Genomic DNA, 22,050 nt, shown 5'->3' on the forward strand with positions numbered 1-22,050 from the left:
AGGATAAATGTTTCACATTTCAGTACATTTTCTTCCTGTTTTGTAAATTTGCAATATTCATTTAATTCACTATGTTATGTGCTAACGGAATAGGCCTTCTGGCTGTAGGCCCCGGCCAGTACTAGTCATAGGTGCATGATGAAACAACTGTTTGTGATGTCTGTTGAACTGAAACATCATTTAGACCATGGATGGCATTGGATTAAATAATTACAAAATGTATAATTGCCGGAATTCATGTATTTTTTCTGCAGTGTATGGTGGGGTAATATATTTGATGTCTTTGTATGATATTTGTGGTTGTTGTAAAATGTACTTTTTTAGCCCATTTAATTAATTTTTGGGGGGGAATTGCTGACTTAATGCAGTTTTTTCTCCGGTACAAATGCCTCCTTTGTCTGGCCAGTGGGTGAGATTGTTTGCCATAGGACACCATTTGTCTTTGTTCCCCATGCCATGTGGCCTGGGGCCCTTTTTGTATAGTCAATTATAGTCCAATATGTGTTTTTTTTGTTTTCTTCTATTCATCCTGTTTGTTATTTGACCATGTGACTGGTGGCCATTTTTGTGTAGGCAGCCAGTGTTATTTTAGGCTTACATGTGTTCAATGTTGTGGCCATGCTTCCTTGCTAGTTGCTGCTGTTTGACCATGTGGCTGGTGGCCATTTTGTGTAGGCAGCCAGTGTGCTTTTAGGCCTGCATGTGTTCTTTGTTGTGGCCATGCCTCCTTGCTAGTTGCTGCTAGACCATGTGGCTGGTGGCCATTTTGTGTAGGCAGCCAGTGGGCCTGCATATGTTCTTTGTTGTGGTGGCCATGCCGTCTTGCTGGACCATGTGGCTGGCGGTCATTTTGTGTAAGCAACCAGTGGGCCTGCATGTGCTCCTCTTTGTTGTGGTGGCCATGCCTCCTTGCTGGTTATTGTTGTTAGACCATGTGGCTGGTGGCCATTTTGTGAACGCAGCCAGTGGGCCGTCACATGTTCTTCTTTCTTGTGGTGGCCATGCCTCCTTGCTGCTTGTTGTTGTTTCGATCATGTGGCTGGTGGTAATTTTGTGTAGGCAGCCAGTGGCCCTGCAATATGTTCTTCTTTGTTGTGGTGGCCATGCCTCCTTGCTTGTTGTTGCTGATTGACCATATAGCTGATGGCCATTTTGTGTAGGCAGCCAGTGGGCCTGTATGTGTTCTTCTTTGTTGTGGTGACCGTGATTCCTTGCTGGTTATTTGTCATTTGACCTTGTGGCTGGTGGCCTTTCTGTGTGTTATGCTTGAGGCCTAGTAGGTCAATGCTCATTACTAAATGTACTGTATGAACTGTGTTTTATAATAAATTACATACTTTTTTGTGTTTTTCACCTGCCCCACTCCTTGCCTGCCAAATCCCTGTGGTTTATCATTGTAGTCCCATTCCCCTAATACATCAGCAATTGTATTTTTTTTAATTTAATCTTTTTAAATAATTAGTTTCACAAACTTTATTGTATTTAATTTAATAATATTATTTAATAATTAAAATATATAATTTTTCATTTTAGATTTAAAATAAATAAATAAATGTATTTTAAAAAATGTTGTAATTTTTTTATTATTTGATTTTATTATTTTTCAGCTCCATGTCTGTCATAGGTGCAGAGCTGCACAACCTTATACAAGGATTATTGCATTTGTCACCAGCACCTGCCTGAGTGCCACATGCCAACATGACAGTTACATTCTGTATGTTGTAGTTGTTGCTCTTTCTTTTTCTTCCTGAGTGTACATAATGATGAAAGTTAATGTTGGTGTGGTTTTACAAATGGATACACTGTATTGTTAATTATTTTTAATTAAAGTAACCACTAAATGATATTGTTTTTACTACTACTTCAACTGTAACAATGCCACATTTGACTGATGTTCTTCTTGCATGTTTGCTTTTAGGTGCACAAAGAGAAAGAAAACACATCACCCACAGTACTGTCAGACAGAAGGCCTGTACATGACATGACTCATGATCACACTCATGACACGGACATTTCTTCAGCTTGTGAAGCTAAGAGCTACTGCTAACTGACAGTTTCAAGATGGCCCCAAAGAAAGGTGCTACCAAGAAAGTATCCAGTGATAAGAAGGAGCTACCCACCACTGGTATGTCACCCCAGACCTTTTTTGGGCAAAAACATATGCCTGCTGCACTGGCCTCTGGTTAGCAAACTGGGAATAGCACTCCCACATGAGCATCCCCACTCGAAACTAAGCCCAAGTCTGCATCTGGCAGAGAGTCAGCCTCTCTAATCATGGCAACACCGACAAGCAGTGATGTTGAATTGGACTTATCTCTTTCTCAAAGTAGAAACAGGAAACTAAGATCAGTGAACAACAGCAGCTGCAGCCAGCACTAGAGGTTCCTCCCAAAGTAGGAGCACATCAGGAGGATATTGAGCTTCATGCTGAGGAAGTCGAAGAAGCCCCTCTTTCACAAGATCCACTGTCTTTCAGAACCCAGTCATCTTCTTCTTCAAGCTCCCCTTCTGATGATCAAGACTCCACTTGGAAGCCACCTCAGTCTGGGACATGCCAGGAGAGGCAAGGAGTAAAAAGGAAGGTTCCTGAAAGCCTTAGAGTTATGGATGAAGAATAAGAGGATGACGAGTCTGATGACAAGACAGTCATCATGGATGTTAGCCTGGCTCCAGTGGAGATGAACATTACCTGATCTTCTCAACCTCCTCTGAGGGATGTGGCACAGACACCATCACGGCCAGCTTCCATATTTACACCAAGGCCCCCGGCTGTGAACTACATCCACAGTCACCTCAGTAGGAGTAGGCACTGCAGAGAGTCAAACGTCAATAAAACATCCACCTATCACCACTTCTTCCGACATTGGCAGTGGCACCAGTAGTAAAAATTGACCTCCCCAGTGAAAAGGAGCCAAACAGTGCCATATGCTCCATTTGCCAAGCAAGTGTTAGTTGGCTTGGTACAAACTATGGTACTGGAGACCAAACAACCCATTTGAGAAAACACCACACAATCCGCTGGGAGGCGCACCTTAGTGGCAAAAATCTGCAAGTGGTGTTGGTGAAGGTGGTGACACCAGAGAATCTGATCCGATCATGGTGGAAGGTGAAGGTGAAGAAGAGGGTGATATTTATGTTACACAAATCAGCCCTGTCCCCAGCAGTGCAATAGTATTGTCGTCCACATCAGCAAGATTGTAATGGCACAAGAAGACTCAGAGTCAGGTCAGGACACCAAGGCAGAACATACAGTGGCTGCCCCACTGAGATGCACATTGAGTCTACCACCACCTTCTGCTCTCAAGAATTCGCTTGCATCAGTGGCATCAGTAAAGAAATCAATCAAGGCTACTATTACTGACATGTTTAGGCAGGAAGTGCTGTACGAACACAACCACCCAATGGCACATTTGTGCAACAGGAACCTGGCTAAAATATGAACACTGGACCTCCTCCTTTTTCTTTTGTGAAAGGAGTGGATTTTCTAGAATTTGTGGCGGCCATCTGCCTGAAATGGTTCCCAGCCGAACCTATTTTGCCAGAGTTGCTGTTCCAACACTACATCACGACGTGCTGGAATTGTTTGGACAAGTTTTGCAGCAGAGTGCTGTCCACAAAATCCACCTGACAACAGATATGTGTCCCAGTTGCCAAGCCACTGATTACATGTGCATCACTGCACACTGGATCTCTTTTGTAGGGGTTAGAGGAATGATGTCTGCAGGTGTTGACACTGCAGAAAGTTTTGATGGTGCTCGGAAGCATGCAACTGTAGCTATGTTCACCATGGAGAAATCCCATACAGCTGCAAACATCCTGAATGACTTTAACAACAAGATCTTTGAATTGCTGTGCATCAGAGGGCTTAACATTGGATTAGTTGCCACAGACAATGGCAATAATGTAGTTAAGGCCATGTCAGATGGTGGCTATTTCAGGGTCCTGCGTTTGGCGCACTGCATAAACATCATTCTACAGGACTTTCTAAAAAAGAACCCCGAGTCAGCAACTTACTGTCCACATGCAGAAGAATCTGTACTCATTTCAGCCATTCTTTTAAAGCCTGGAAGCAGTTGAGGATTATACAGCGGGATAACAGAATGCCAGTTAAAGCGTTCATACAGGAGGTGCCAAACCATTGGAATTCAACTTATTACTCAGTGCTCAGCAGGCTGGCAATAAAGTTTCTGGCTTGTCCTGTAGCCAGTGTGTCTGCTGAGCATGTGTTCAGTGCAGCTGATGCAGTTGTCGCAATGAGAAGGACCAGTCTCTCACCCCAAAACATCTAGAGGCTGAACATATTCAAAATAAATCAGCACTTTATACCCCCAAATTACAGCATATCTGAAGTAAAACACGAGGTGGATGAGGGTGATTGGTCAGACTCAGGTCTTGGTAGTGTGTTAGCTGCCCAAATTGGAGGTGAACCACCTGAGTTTGAGGACAAACTCTACTTCCCTGACTACTGAGTAGACCTGGGCCACCACATAACTTTTTTCTTACCTCTATTGACAAACTGCTTTGAGAAAAAAAGATATAGCTAGCTGGGAGAACATTATTATTTTATAGTTTGTTTGTTTCTGCCTCAATGACTAATGAACTTCAACTATTTTAGAAACACGTATGGCCAGATTGGAGTTAGAACAGATTGCTGTGAAGAAGCCCGTCCCACGCCCAAAATCACTTCAAGGGCATTGGAGAGACAATGCCTGCCTTCATCCAGTGCCTATCCTTTCATTTATACCCTAGCAGGACTGCCCCAGATATTTGATTTACAACTTACTGGCCAATGTGTGTTTTGTTTAGTGAATCAAAGAGGATCAGCAATATACCACCATGCTTGACTGGAACAGATAAGTAATGCTATGCCCCAATGAGTCATATGAGGGATTCTTGTTTCAATATTGAGATGGTTCATGTGACTCATGTCTATTGGTGACAGATAGTGAGAGTGGGTGTTTATTGTTTAACTATATGGATTATGATTGATTGTGTTTGTGTCATGATAGGTTTATAATGTTGGTCGCGTAATGGGTGATAATTCTTTTCCTAAAGGTGAATTTCTCTCCTTCCTCTTTGACACTCAGGGAGAATTATTTGCCTGTGGTTTCACACTGTTTTGTTTTCTGGTGCTTTTTTTTGTGGTTCACATTAGTCAAAGACCCAACCAGTCCGTTTCGCTAACAAACTCAAATCTAGTCTACACAAAAAAACTACTCAATGTTTCTCTTGTTGGTAAACACAGCTATGCACTACAGGCCACTCTAACTCAATTGGGTTGGGAGACTGTGACTCTCGGGAGGAGTTGGTACGGAGTTGGACATAGTCTTTAGTCAGAGTCAGGAGCATGATGGAAGGACTCATTGTGTGAATTGACAACTTAAACAACTACCAGAAAAAGGAAGTTATTAACTTCATGGAAATCAACATGGATGTTGATGAGTCTAAAAGTCCTATTCCAATCTATGGACTGGTGAGAGGCACGTTGATTACTTGATTTTGGAAATGCAATGCTGCTGCAGGTGTGTGCTGACTGGCTCAAATTTGAAACTACAAGGTTGGACGGGGAGCCTATTTTAGGTAACTGGAGGAGACAGACATGTTGGATAATGTCACATTATGCACGTGCTCTAAGCTAAATGTTATGATGATCATCACAGTTGCGAGTTTGATCATCCTGATAAAATGCAGCCACTTGTCTGTGATTGTTGGTTGTTGTGATTGCTCATACTTAATTGATCGCACATCATTCATAAAATGAATGATTACAAAGGACTTTGCTCTTTCTCTGCCATCTCTGAGTCTCCTTGGAAAGCCACTCCTCATGAAGCTTATCTTCCATTCTATCCTTCTTGATTCTACAATATCTCGATAATCATTTCTGTTTTACAATCCGCAGGCCTTCTAATCTCTTCTCCTGCACCATAACACTTATGCGCACCTTATCGGATCGTTTCAGGCAGGCACGCAAGATTGGCGGAGCAATCCAAGAAGAATGCAGATGCACCACCCAATTTGGCAATACAGACTAGTAATAATTTTTCTTTCAATAATCTTTTTTTTAGAACTGTGTGTGTTAGCTTCACTCTAACATTAATATTTTTACTATTTTGCAAACGTAGGTGACAGAACATTTTTATATATAAATAACTTGGGTCTCTCTGGAGCTTACGGAATGTTAAGTTAACAGTGTTATACTCATTTATTTTGTCTGTTTCTCCCACAACAGGATGCTGATTATTTCCCAGATGAATATCGTGTATGTGTAATTTTGTATTTTTGTCATACCTTTCTCTATATCCCTTTCCCATCCATTCATCAAATCCCTCAACCTTTTCACCCAGGCTGTTGGTTTTGTTGAGGTGTGACTTAATAATTTACAGCATTGATTAATTCCAGACTTGGTGGGGCAGATGTGATGGAAGCAACACCAACTCAATGTGCAGGATCTTCATTTGAGTTCACATAGGTGGAATGGGACCTCACATCCAATGCCTTCAATGCCTCTCAGCGCACAGCAAGTCCCACCCAAAAAAACAAAGGTTAAAAAAGGGGCAGAGGAGGGCACTAACGGCAGGCAAGGAGTTGTTTGAGGAGCCTCTCCATGTGTGCCTCCCTGGCTTCTATTTGCACCAGCCTCCTAAGGATACAGCATTGGAAAGCAGTGTCTGAGGGAGGCAGCAGTGAATAAATGGCAGTGAGCGGTTGCCCTGGAACTGCGGCGCTGGGGTTGAGCATGTGCTTGAGGTGTTGGGGGCTGGCTAGGGCCCTGGGCATTGGTAGCGGCTGCTGCTGCGTCCTCTTCCTTGAGGACCACCACCCACTGCTATTCTGCCTTGATGGCCTCCAGCATCTGCTGCCGCAGCCGGGCTGCTATTTCCTGCTGTGATGGAGGACCAGCAGGAATAGCTATATCAAGAAAGAAAAAGGAGAAATTGTAAACAATGTTCTGTGCACAACACTTGTTTAAAATCATGTCATGGAACAGTACCAGTACTTTGCTGGTCACCTCAGACCATTTAATTTTGAGGTGATCAAAGTCACAGCCACTACCCACTATGGAGTACAAGTATTCTTCTCTCTCCTATTGTGCTAAATTAATGGAGACATGCTAGCTCACCTGGCGTCCTAGTCCTACTGGTTACTGTTTGCACCTGGGGAAGCTGTACTAGAAAATTATCTTATTCCAATGGCCCTGCTCTTCTTCAAAATGCCTCTCAATTTTACCCTGACTACAAGGCATTATATTTGAATATTAAGATTGATACACACCACCTACTATAATAAAATCAATCATGCAGATATCCTATCTGCCATAAATAGATGTTGGAAAAGCAAGGTACTGAAGTACAAGGAAAGGATTAAGGAATTATATATATATATATATATATATATATATATATATATATATATATATAATAATACCCAACGCTCTCTCCTTATTCCAAAGAGAACCAGGACACCTCCGTTTATGATTACAGAGTTCAATCACAAGCAAACAAAACAAATCCAACGCGTTTTGGCAATCAGCCTTGATCATGGATAGGGCATCATTTCACCATCTCATTTAAATATCTTGGTACAAAAACATTTTAAAAAAGGACTACTTTGATCCACACCAATAGCGGCCCTCTTTGTGTACCTTTGTTTGCATACATAGCAGCTTCGCTTTTACAATATTTCCTTACAGTTTGACCCTTTTCTTCGAGATTATTATCAAAAACTTCATTTGCTAGCAATCTACTACATAATACATCTCCTGTTGCATCAAACTTCTAATTTCTTTACGAAGAAAAATCAATTCTAAACATGCTCCCAATATTGTACATTAATAATCCTGCCCAAGTGGGCAAAATTACTTTACCATGCTGCTGTTCTGTACCTAATTTTTTCATACATGGTATTAGCCTTCCTCTCCTTATTGGATCTAATGTAGTCCTCATCTTGTATAAATCAAAAACTAAAAGAAAAATATAAAGAGAAAAAATTTAACTCAACCCATATCTAAACAGTCATTCAAAAAATATAAATACAACTGCAACATGCATTACTTATCCCAAATGTGTGCTTAGCTCCTCACTAGAATTTAGCCCCATAGGGTCCAATGTCTCAAAGTCTATAATATATGACTCCATAATTCTCAACATGCGTTCTCTGTTGCCACCCCGTTTATTCTGTTTAACTTGGTCAATAACCACAAACTTTAAGAGATTTTCATTTCCTTCATGGTGGCTAGAGAAGTATCTCGCCACTGGATAACTCTTGTCATTATTTTTAATTACCCGCCTGTGTTCCAACACTCGCTTCTTGGCAGTAGACTTTTACTATCAAAGGAAGTTACAACTGCGGGACAATATACTGTGTGTACTGTCTTATATGTCCATGCAACAAACTATATATATAGGAAGCACGATCCATGCTTTGCATTCCCCAGGGACAGCTATAAACAATGGGCACGCAACTGGAACTACAGACCTTGGCCATTTGAGGGCCTGGCTGAATAAATTGGAGGGAGAGGTTTTGACACTTGGCTTCTGGGAGCCAGATCATGGCCCCACAAAGATTAAGATCTGCATTCCATGGCCTCATGGCAGACAGGACTGAAATTTAGGGGCAACACCTGTGGTTCAAAGAGACAACCTTTGAACCACCCCCAACTTAAAAGGCACACTACAGTATAACTACTGGTACTATACTGCAACAGGGTAAAGGTACACTTGGAGGTAAATGCGACTTGAAATCCTAGTCTGTGTGGTGCACACTGCCAGAGGAATCTGTTGTGCACAAGGAGGATTACTACCCTTGGAAGGGACCGCACACCCTTTCAGAATTGTGGTTGGCCTAGGCAGACTGCCTGCTGCTGTGCAGCACCCTGAAGTGTGCTCTCCAAGGGCTTGTTGGCTTGCCCCTTGTTCTCTTGTGAAGGTCTCAGGACATCAAAGACCTGACGTGAAGAACCCACACCATCTGCTTGTGACACATGGAGAGTGATGCCCTCCTAAGTGCCCACATCATCTGCAGAGTGAGCGTAAAACTAAGAATTGTGCCTGGAGACCGAATTGCTTGGCGCGCACCCCCTAAAGCATTGCCTGCATCTCAGGATGGTGTGGCCCCTGCATCGTGGGGCCTCAGCACACATAAGCATCTTGTTGGTGGTGAGCAGATTTACTGGTTGCGGGACCCCACATAGCCTGCTTCGTCAATCATGCCGCATCTCCCTCCTGCATCATTCCTACTGCATGCTCATTGCGTGCCCTGTCCAATTCACAAGTTGCGACCCTCAGAGTTGGAGGAATAAACCTAGTAGTGCCTCATTCTGCCTCGTGCTGCACTACTGAACTTGTGCCTGTGTGTCTGACCAGAATTGTCTGGTGCAACCCATATAAACGTGCACCAGGTGTTATGCCTTATTTCCAGGGAAGTACAACATTTGCATCTCTTCAATTGTGTGTAATTGGAAAAATCTAGTGCGGCTTGTATCAACGTGCACCAGGTGTTGTGCCTCATTTCATGGGATTGGTAGCTCTTCATCATAAGTGATTGGAACTGTCAGGTGTGACTAAACAATCTTTAGAGTATTGTGTAATCTTGTAATTTAAAATGTTTGATTCTCATTGTAGAATTAAGGCTTGAACCAGATGAACAATAGTTGATTCTGACCTATTTTATTTTAATACATTTGGATTCCATGGTAAGCCCCAGAAATAAGACCAGTGCATGTTATTAAATTAAAGACATTTTGGGATTGCCTGAGGGATACATACAAACCTGGTTGCTTTCCTATCTCTATTGTAACACTTTTTCACATTTTTCATGCACTTATGGGAGAAAGAAAGCATGGATGAATTCCTATCACAATATGGGTCACTACATGGTGTTTGGGCCCTTGCGATATGAAGGATAATTGATTAATGGTCCTCTATCTCACCTATATAGAAATATACTTCCTAAAGACTGCGGATGTCGAGGAAAGTATCTATGTTTATCAGTGTGGATGTTTTGAATTTGCATTTATGGAGGTGAGTGATTGTGGATTGATTTAATAGCTGGTTCTTTTACTTTAATATTAAGAGAGATTTTCTTTAAAAAAGTATTTTTTAATGAACATTGGGTATACTCTGGGAGGAAAGTAATTTTGTATATATATATATATACATATATTGTATTATTGTATATCTAAATATATGTGTATATACATGTGTGTTAATTAATTTTTATTCTTGGGCTGATTTTGAAGGTGGGCAATGAAATCTCTATTTGTGATGATGAATATTAAAGGATTCTGGGTGGAATTTGGATAATGAATCGGTCCCGTTGGGGTGGATGAATGTCGAATACGGGGGCTTGAGAAATGTGGAAGTATATATATATTTAGTCTTTTGTGTTGTTGTATGTAGGTTTGATTGAACAACCTTGGGGAGCATAATATTTAGTCCTGAAGAAGGTGGTGAAAAAGGTCTGGAAGCCCACCGAAAGGCGTCAACGCGTTACTCTCACTGGACCCATAGGAGGAGGCTCTTATCGAATAAGGATTGCTGACAATTATCGATAGGCCTAGACCGACCATAATTGGGACAGTCTTATTTTATAGACTATTGTGTATTCTTTTTGTCTCCCTTTTATTGAATTTTATTTGGTTTTATTGATGTTTTTAGTATTGATGTGTTTTTCTTGTTACTGTATGATCTGGGGTCTCTATTTGGAACTATATTAAATACTTACCCTTGATTCCTTTGTCTTTAGGCTGATCAATAGAGAGATTCATTGATTGTGTGAGTGTGAAATGACTGGTTTGGTTTTCCCGTGGGGGATTTTTATGATTTCACTGTGTTACGGTACCCTGTCCCCCTCGGTATATTGGATATAGGTGGGTCCTCACTCTATTTTTTCGTTACTTACAATACCAACGTGCACCAGGCTGTGTGCTTCATTTCCAGGGAGGCCCAAAATTTGCAACTCACCATTGCGTTGGAATTATCTTGTGTGATATGGATCATCGCACACTAGATGTTGTGCCTGAATTGCTTGGGTGCAACTTTGACCAATGTGTCCCTGACGTGGCATCTTTACCTTCTGAGAGGCTGCCCTGTTACATTCCCCTACTCATTGATCATTCCTTTTAGGCCATCTGTACAGCGAACTACCTACCATCTACTCACCAGGTTGTAAACCTGTGCCAGGTAGTATTGCCCAGACCGGGCCTGGGTGATGAGAGTAACTGAGTGGGCTGAAGGGCCCTTCTGAGAGCAATCAGAAGCCAGTCAAGAAACTGCAAACCCCTTCCCGCCTTCCCCGGTTCTTTGCAGAACTGGTCTGGTGCCAGAAGGCATGGTACAGAATCCTTTAATTGAATAAACTATTGCTCTCAGACGCTTCTGCTCCACATCCCCTGGGTGATCTTCCTGAGTGATGGCCATCCCCCTTTTGGTTATCAACTGCCTCCTAATCAGACCTGCTACCTAACCCCCCACCATCTTCCCTGGTACCTCAACTAAGGGTGACTCTGGCCGAGAGCAGCCTAATATTGGGGGTGTGATCTCTTTCTAATTTGTGAGTGTGGGGTAGTTGGGGTGAGTTAGAAGGTGGAGAAGGGTTTGGGCAACTGGATCTGCATTGTTCTACCAATTGACCTGCTGGATATTAGTTACACTGTATTACAGTGCTGCATGTGTGTGTGTGTGTAAGGGTGCTCCTTATGGACCTGCCTGATATCCGTAGCACCGCATAGCGGTGCTGAGTGAAAGTGTGTTTATGGGAGTGCCTCCATAAAGAGTGCCTGCTATTATTTACATCAACCGGTAGTGCTGCTTTACACGTTGATTTTATGCCAACTGGATACTATGTTTCACATTGGTTCTACCTGTGCGGCCTTAGCCCATGGTGCTGCTAACAGTATTGTCATTAACAGTGTGTACATATTCCTGATATATTTTTTGGGTGTATGCTCAGAAGTCAAGATGTTTATGTTGTGTTAAGTAATGTGTGTATTCAATTCAAACTGTGTTTACCTACCACATGTGTGGAGTCTCTTCTGTGATGCTCAGTGTATTTAATTGTGTGAGAGTGCTGTGCTAATGCTTTACACATTGCCTCTGTGATAAGCCTGCCTGATCAGTGCCAAGGTACCCAGCGGTGAGCGCAGGTGTTACAGTGAGTGTCATCATTCACCCCTGATGAGAGTGGTAGGTTCTGCCTGGCTGGGGCCCTGCCACAACTAACCAGAACATGTAGCTTCCTCCATTTAGAAGGTAACTTTTTCAACTGAACTAACCTGGCCTCTGTATCTAACCCACACTCCATTTCGGTCAGACGTAACTTCTGACTTTCGCTTGGTCTCGCATGACCAGATAACCACAAGTGGCACTGTGTACTGTGTATTTTTCAATACTCTACTTATCTTAAAACTTTAAAAATGCATTTCTCTGATTCTACTGATTGGATTTTTGTCATTTTGGTGTCAAATAATTTATTAAATCTTACTCTATTCTTCTAAATTGAGGTGGAATTGTTTTGTGTTGTGGTTTAACTTTATTACTGTTTAAGTACTGCAATACAATTTACACATTGCTTCTAAGTTAAGCTTTAACGATTTGTGCCAAGCTACCATGTTGTTAAGGTGAATTTAGGGTCTGTTTCACTCTGACAAGATATATGACTGCTGCTTGAGTATGTTTTCATCCCACTCAGCCAGTAACCCAGTTTCCTAAAATAGCCATTAGCTAAACTTCACCGTAGATTGAATAAGTGATTTTCGACATTTCATTGACTAGCAAATGACTATAATGTTGTTGTAATTATTATTTTCAAAACAGATTTCAATAAAACAGTTTTTATCTCAAAGAGGATCGAAAGTTAATAAATAAGCGGACAGACCTCATGGTGCAATTTAGTGGCAATGAGTAGGCAATAGTCAGCCAGTCCCCTTCCAGTTGTTGAATGCTGTCTTCAGGTTCTAAGGTGAAATTGCCCCAAATCAATGGACTAGAAAAACGACAACGGCAATAAGAAAAATATCCTCACTTACTGAAATGCAATACAACATTATGAAACTAATAATTCTTCCTTTGTTTCATTATTCTTGTTAATGCATAGTAAACCACGGAAACTGCCCCAAGGCAGGAGTTATTTTATCAAGGAGCTCACAGTGAATAAAATGACCAAAATGTTATTTCTCTTTAGGGATATTATGATACTTTGAATCCTACAGGTCCTCCTAGTGAGACAATTAAGTTGGGCATATGTATTTGTTCTAGTGTATAATACTGTTTTGCAGGGCCGTTTGAATCTATAGGGTTGACACGGAATATCTTGAACGGAAGACGGGTTTATTAGGTCCACAGAATGAACGCGGTACATCTCCTATCACAAGGAGTGTGAACATATGTTTGGTTTCTGCTAGATACAACACTGTAAGGTTCATGCAAATAATTTTCTGCGAGTGCTAAAGAGCACAGAGTAAGCAAAAACCTATTTCTGTACTTCTCCAAAAGAGAAGTACACTATTTGTTGTTGCTAAACCTTTTTAAGTGGAACTGCTTAAATTAGCATTTTTTTGCCTTTTGTTTATTGCTGCAATCCGTTCTACATCAATGGATGTTAAAATGTCAACAGTGTGAGCTGATAAAACCACAGCTTGTGCCGCTTAATGCTACATATTTTGCTTTCTATTGCCACATTATTTAGTCAATCCTGCTGCGTCATTTGGTCCTTCATCTTGTAGATGCTTCATCATTACTTTCTGCTACGGCCTTAATTGGATGCTTCATTAAATAACCACAATGCCTGGCCACAACCCGAGACAGTGCATTTACCAGGACCAATGTTTAAACATCAAAGTAAGTCCACCGATTTAAATGGTTTCAGTTGTAATGCCCAAATATCTATCACTATCCATAGATTTTAATTTCCTGCTGTTCGGGTCCATCTAAAAACTAGCGCCTATAATTCCTAACATTAACAAAAATACATATCAGTGTCTTTTTGAAGATTAGCAAAAGGATATTATGACTCACTTGTTGAAATAGCATGTTTAGAGTTCTCTGCTGTTCAATCGGAGGCGAATCACATCTGCTTAATATATTTGATTCCAAACTAATGTTACCCCTTTCGGTGTCGGTATCATTTACCCGAGTTCACTGGATTGATACCTAGAAGACAGAGAGGTTCCAGTCTCTTTTTCGACTGTGGCTGAGCTCTCACTAACATAAATACAGTAGTACGTAAAAGGCAAAAGCAGGTTTCTTGGGCACCAGGACATTTATTTCAGCGTGAGACAGGCTTCCCATTTCAGGACAACAGGCAAAGGTCCAGGCCGAGCTACACCTGCTAGTGTTGCCTAAGCAGGCATAGTACACTGAGTTCATTGAGACGGATAACGCACAGACGTGTGCACTCCTGCATAAGTCTTGAAACGCCCTTTGTCTTCGTGGGGTGCAAAGGTCAGCTTTCCTGGTTCTGACAATGGCTCTGAGAAGCACAGAATCAAGGATTCTCAATCACTCCACAAGAATACTTAATGATGGGATCTTTTTCATTTCTTGCAAGACGACAGGCCCAGGAAAGGTTACTTCCTGCGACTCCTTAATCCTACCTTCAAACCTGCCCATGTTGCTCTTGTCAAGCCCACCCTCTGCCTATCAACCCTCTACCATAGCTTGATGTTCTGCCTGGGATTTTTGCCTTTAAACAAAGCCCCTGTAGTGTTCTGCTTTTGACATGAAGTTGCTTTTCCCAAAAGAAAGGATATGTATTTCTGTGGCTGAGTTGTCAAATCTCTCTCTCTTCCTTTCAGAGGTATCTACAAAGCACAGAATTGGGCTGTCTGTTTGGGGAAAACTTTTTAATTAATTTCCCTTGTATTAAAGATGATTTGTCCATGGCAGATGCCAGTGTTCTGGAAACTCAGTTGTATCTGAAAGAGCACCTCATGCAAAACATTCATGCCTAATGTAGTGCTGTGGAGCTGAACGGAAGCTAATCCAAATAGTCTACACTAAGCCTTAGCAATAGCCACAAGGGCCAGTTTTGTGAAAGGGAGAATTTCCAAAAAACATTCTTGGGACAGTGGTATTCAAAATATAACTTTGCCCAAGAATTGGATTTGCACTGCTTAGTACAATTTCAAGTACCTAAGGACCTTAGGGCCAGATGTATCAAAGCTTTTTTGCATTCGCATACGGTGCGAATGCCAGTTTGCGAATGCAAAAAGCTATTTCAGAATGTATCAAAGGCATTCTAAATGCAATTTTAAAGAATTGCAAAAATAGCGATTCTTTAAAATTGCGGCCCTGTTTAGAGTCGCAAATTGAAAGATTTCTAAAGCACATTTATGAAGCAATTCCTTAATGCGAATTGGGCATTAAGGAATCGCTATTTCCACCAAGTTGAACTTGGTGGTAACCATGTACAAATTTTAAAAATGCATTCAAAATGCATTTTTAAAATTTACATGTAAAGCACACATGCCCTTTTGGCATGTGTGCACCTTCCATGTTGTTATAAAATGTGTTGGGGTGCAGCAGAGGGGGCCTTAGGCCCCCAGCACTCTGGACTTTGCATTTCCCAAAATTGCGAATTCTAGTTAAGAATTCACAATTTGGGACATGCAAAATATTTGCAAATATGGGCCGACAGGCCCATAGATGCGAATGGGGGCTGTATCGCAATTTGCAATTCGGTAATAGCATTTGCGATTATGATACTTTGCATTTTGCGAATCAGAAATAGCGATTTCTTAAAAATCGCTATTTACGATTCGCAAAAGGCCTTTTTCATACATCTGGCCCTTAATTAGTTATTGGTGAGTGGCTTGTCATCCCACCAAGACGTAAAATCATGTCATCCTTAAGGAGGGCCATCCACTTAGAGAGCCTCACCTGGTTCGCACAGTCTCTCTTCCGTAAAAAACACTATAGCCACACAGGCTTCCTTCGCAGTAGTGGTTTGCTCAGTGGGGCCATATTAAATGCACCCACTGAGACAAACGTTTTTGTTCAGAATAATTAAACTCACAACATGGGAGTTTGTTGTCTCTGAGCTTAATAAATTATCCTGATGTACAGCAGCTATTTCATTGTGTGCGAGGGACATCTAGGCTCAAATTTAAGGATGGCCTTGTGCCATCTAATGCCACATTATCGGCATTTTTCTGGTGCTAATGTGACACAAGATTGCCAAAAATGCCACGCCATATCTTTGCGACCCTTTGAACCACATTATGCATGCGCCATGCATAATGTATGCAAAGAGGGCATTCCAGCGCAAGGAGGCCCACAAAAATGGTGCAATTAAATCTTCAAGATTTCATTGCGCCACTTTTGGTGTCATGTTTTAATGCCTGCTGAAAGCAGGTGTCAAAAGGACACATACATTGGAATTAATGGGCCTCCCTGCACTTTGCTCCACTAGCGTCAGAATTTTTTGAGGCTATTGTTCCTAATACCACCATTGTGTGCCATATCTTAAATGCGGCGCACACATTGTGCTGTTAGAGGGGTGCAGGGGGAAGGCAAGAAAAGTGGCACTTCACAATGTGAAGCATCCCTTTTCTTAAATCTTGGCTTTACATTTTCCAACATGCCTCCTGTGGCTGGCCTGGGTAGAGAAAATTAGTGATGATAATTCTGCCCTCAACCATCACTGTGACCAGCGAGTCCTGTGGCAGATGGATCGAATAGTCAGGGGTCATTGCTGACCGAGCGAGTGGATGCTCTACCTATGGTAGCCTAGTGGTTTTCTCAACACTAGTATGAAAAAAACACAGGTTTGGTGAGGCAGAAGTACTGCCAGTTTTGCCCACTTGCTGAACCCTAAATTAGACCTTAGGTTTTCCTTGGTTCTTACACGGAGTTACCACACAGGCCTTGAAAGCACTGCACTGAATTTTCCAGTGTTAAAGCACTAGTCGGAATTTTCCGATGTAAACTGTAGGCAGTACTATGTAGCAATGGAACATTTGTGCCTCTATCACAATGTAATGTGCCTGTATCACAATGCAATGTTGTTATACATATGCTGAGAATTCAGCAGATACTTTAATGCAGTCCCTGATGAGGAAGGTGCAGTGCTTGCAATGTCAGGTTTTGTGGCCCAGATTTATGGGGATTTGGCCATGGCCGCGCATCAGGTCACCTTGTTGCTCTAAGTCACCTTGCTGTGCTGCCCTGCGTCAAAGTTAAAGGGCAGGAATGCGCTGTATCTATGGCAGCAGCGCATACCTGTCCTTTTCCCCCATGCGCTGGAGTACCGGACATGGATGTCAGCAGAGGCTGCTGAGTGCCTTACTGGTCCAGAGATGTCAACTAAAGGGCCATCGATCAATGGACTGCAGAATGTTTATTTAGGGTTGTTGTTCTGAAATACTATTTGCCTGTTTGTGGCTGCCAGGGAAAGCCTAGACAAGCGAAATGACCCCATGCACTGGGTGAAGCCGTCCAGTGTGTCAAGGCAGTGCTGAATTTGAGCCAGTGGTTGCTTCTGGGGACAACCGGCACTCATTTTTGGGGACGGGCCCTTATGTTTCCTCATTAGAAAGCAGAGATCGCAGGAGTGGGATGAAATGCTAGGGAGTGTTTGATAGTAGATTAAAGAGGCGGGATGTCCATTCAGTGCCACGCAGCCTTGGCATTCGGTGCTCCGACATTCACAAACATCGGCTGCGAGTTTCTGAGCAGACCGTTGGGCACTACAGTCATTCTGTAATTAAGCACTGCGTTAAGGATATTATGGTTTTTGTCTTTCAATAACAAACTCCCATTTTTGGAGTAATTGGAAAACAGAAAAAATGCTGAACTGTCTATTAAACATGGTGTTCGCTTAATAAAGCTTTTGTGCAACTATGGCAGTGGCGACTGCTGAAACCACAGAGACAGGTGCCCAGCTTTCTGGCAGGGATATAACTATAGAGAGTGTTGAACTGTCAAGTAACTGGAGGTAATATTCTTTGCCGACCTGGCAGGAGGTGGGCCGCGATGCCCACCAATCCTTAGATCATCTCTGGATCTATTTAGCAGTGGATCACATAACTGCCCGTGAAACATTGGTATAAAGCTAATCGCATTGAGCATTGCTTAATACATCTGTCCACACCCGCCTTACGAGGAATAAAGGCCCTCCCTAAGACTTACCTAACATTTAAACTACCAGGTCTCAATTAGAAAGCCTGAAGTATTTTCAATAAAATGCTGCAATTAAACAATCAGAATGAAGACGATTTTATTTTGTCTGACACTAAAAACAGAAAGTAAGAGAGATGACAACATAACGCAAGTATGGAGAGCGTCAATTCAAGCCATGATTTATGGGAGGGTTGAGATTATTTAGTGGTCTGAACCAGTGCTTAATTTGTAAATAAAAGTGCCGTGCTAAAAGCTCTCGTCTTAAACAAGCGGCTGCTGCAATTAAAAGTGCGAGCACGGTACTGAGGCAGGGTAATCCTGAAGCCACCTCGGGCCTCTTCAATCCATTAACAGCCACTCCCCGCCCCTTCAGCTGCAGCTCTCTCTTGTACCTTCCTGCTTTTCCCCTTTCTGACGATTCTTCTTTTTTCTCTTCCTCCGTCTTTCCCACGTGTCTTTTGCTCGGAGTAAATGCTTGAGGCAGAAAACTAAGCGCCGGCCCTCAGAAACAAGTGCCGGTGCCCAGCACCGGAAACAACAAGCACAAATTAAGCACTGGTCTGAACGGTTTAAGAGCTTGTGTTATGGTTTGTTACTATCCGCAGTAGTTATAAATGATTGGTTCTTAATGAACTATAAGACAACGTGGTGCTTTTTACTGCAAACGCAGCAACGTAGTCCAGAAAGGAACTACTTAAAAATTAAAGACTAACAACACAATATGACAACACAATAACAAACCAAAAACATACACACAACAGATTACAACAAATAACACCCAAATGCCATCCAACAAAATGACAACACAACCACACTACCCCAATGTAAAACAGTACTACAACAGAAAAACACAACAGTGCAAAAAACAAAACATACCGCCAAAATAACATAGAAATATGCAACACAGCAAATGCAGAATATCAAAGCAATGCAAAACAAGAACACACCACAATTCAACACAAAACACAGTCTGACACAACCCAGCAATGCACACAAAAAAGCACAATATAATAACAGTGCAACTAAAACACAACAGAGACAACGATGGATCACACGACAAAAACAACCACAGTAGAACAAAACATAAAAAGATACTGTTAGACCTGACATGCCTTAGGGTGGTCACCCCTAAATTTTTGCCTGCCTCCCTCCCTCCACTTTTTGGACCCTGTTTTGCTGGCTTTTAGACTCGGCGCACTTTACCAGTGCTAAAGTGCATATGCTCTCTACCTTTTTAAACATGGTAACTTTGGATCATACCTGATTGGACTATTTAATTTACTTATAAGTCCCTAGTAATGTGCACTATATGTGCCTCTAACAGATACCAACAAAAAACAACACAATAAAAAGACTAAAACACATTACCACAGACGAGCACAGTAAAAAATAATAGAAACTCAACACACTATGCCAACATAGTAGGACAAAGAATATGTAAAAAAGTGTTTTGTGGTCTGGCCCTGGTGCTGCAGTGTCATAGAGGCTCATCAACACATAAATTATAGAAGAAAGAAAAATGCATTTCAGCCACAGAAATAAACATTAGAAAAACTCATGTTTAATTAAGTGGTGATAATTGATTTCCATTTAGCTAGTAATTAATGTATTAATTGACATTAACCAAAGGAAATTAATCTCCACAATTTGTGACTGAAACTGCTTAGGAGTTCTCCATCTCCTAATATCTAAAATATCACTAAATCAAAAAGCTTTCTTATCTCCAAAATAAATCAAACTGATCGTGGCACATATTGTTGGAAAATTGTGATTCCACTTTGTGGATATTTACCTGTTTCTGTCGCTGGTATTTGTCGTAAAGTTCATAGTTGTTGCCAAATACAAAATGTAATTTAGCCTGCCAGTATAAAAAAGCCACACAATGGGTTAGGGTGTATAATACCCAAGAGCAATTCCAGGATCCCTATTTCTGATACAGTGAGATCAGCGAAGGCTAGCGCATACTAGAATTCTGCAACCTAGTGGTAAAGGTGAATGTATTGCAAGTCAATACTCCTACCTCCTTAGAGTGACAGAAGTTTAAGATAGACATTTTCACAAATCACATTCTTGTTAACTCAGATAGGAATCATACACAAGATTGTACTTGCTATAGAAACTTCTTAGGGGCAACAAATGGGAACAACTCAAAGAAATATAATTGTTATGGCCGCCACTTCAGTAACTTTTAGCTTTTCTACATATTATTATTTCTTTTTATTTGCTAGAAGGGACGAACAAAAATTGACACCATTTATTTTTTGAAACTCGTTTCTGACCTTGATGTCTAGATATTAAAACAGTTTTATTAGGGGAATTTGAGCCAACAATTATAATGCTTTCACTGCTATTATTTTCTTTTTTGTGTCCTCATTATGCAGCAGGTAGTAATTTCCCAGCAGAGGAATTGCTAAAACCACAACCACTCTGTAGGTGACCCTCAACCTGAGCAAGACCTCATCCAACATCGATTGCTTGAATGTGCTAGACCCAGTGGCTTCCATATGTTGATCTGCAGGGTAGACTCATCTGACATCTTCTAACTCATTATCAGCCCTTCCAAAGCTCCGTTCCTTCCACCAGTTCTCTAATGACAACCACATCCCTGCTTTTCCCAGAGTTAGACATTTGCAATCGAAGTTACCAACCTGCAACACTGCATGCACCCACTCTATAGGCCTCAGTGAAACAGCAGAAAATAACAATTTCATGCATGTCTCCCTTCTTGCCAACAGAACTAATACAAATAAATGTAGTCTCAGATAATTTAAGAATAGACCCATTATCCTCCAGGGTACCACAGATCACCAGTGCCAAACTTACTTTAATTTCTCTACCCAGCATCTCAGATAGAGACCTACCGGCTTGTTGCTAGAAGAGATGAATACCAGGATACTGCATAAACATGACATGTGCAAATCATCTGCCATCACAAGCCCATATTTGGGGTAAGACTTCCCTGCTGATTTTCCAACCTCAACAGCATTTATGCAGTCTAATTGGCTCTATACAATGTAAACAGGTGATTCTTCTTGAGAAATGCAGATTTCACCAATTCATATAAAATAGACAGAGATACTTGTCAGAAGTTTGTTAGCTCCAGCGTCGCCAGTTTCCTTCTCCAAGCCTCCTCTGGCAAGGTGAAGTCTCCATCACTGCTTTGCAAAATCTTCCAATACCACTTTGCCACCTTTTTCTTTATGGAGAAGCTCCCTTGTAATTGATCTCCCAATCGGCACCCCCTTGCCATCCCGAGGCAGCTCATGTGCCCACTTGGCCAACTGGTAGCATTTGAATCTAGACAGGATATCCCCTGTAATCTGAGACATATCTTCCCAGGATATTAAGGTACCATCCTTAATGGATCTGGCCCCAGCCTTGCTAAACTCTCCTGTAGACAATCCGGTGTTCCAGGCAAGTTCCAAATTCTCTAACACCTGTCTTATTGCCCCCCAAGAGCATACATGCATCAATCAAGTTCTTTGGTCTAACCTTTTTGAAAAGTTCAACAGTTCCAAGCTTGTTTAAAAAGTGCCTGTCCCCATATTGCAGGTTTTTCAGCATTGCTTTAAACATAAGATCTGACTGTGAGTGATCATATCATCTTAGCAAACTTCTAACATTCTTTAACTGGAAAGCCCAACAGTATATATGGAAGTCCAAGGCTGCTTTGCCACCTGCTATACCACATCTTGCAGAGTTCCTTCCAAGCAATTCTAGCTCCTCTGGAGGCCCAGACAAAGCTATTCACTTCTCCCTGCAGTTCCCTAACCACTCAGTTTTAAATAGTAAAGGGATCTCATTATTAAAGAGAGAAGTAAACTTTGGCAACATAGACATCCATATAATATTAGCTCTCCCTAAAATCGTAAGCTGTAGGCACATCCATGACCTTAATAATCTCGTATCTGTCATAACTTTATTGTAATTAATT

This window comes from Pleurodeles waltl, chromosome 4_2, assembly GCF_031143425.1.
Source record: "Pleurodeles waltl isolate 20211129_DDA chromosome 4_2, aPleWal1.hap1.20221129, whole genome shotgun sequence".
NCBI classification, from domain to species: Eukaryota; Metazoa; Chordata; class Amphibia; order Caudata; family Salamandridae; genus Pleurodeles; species Pleurodeles waltl.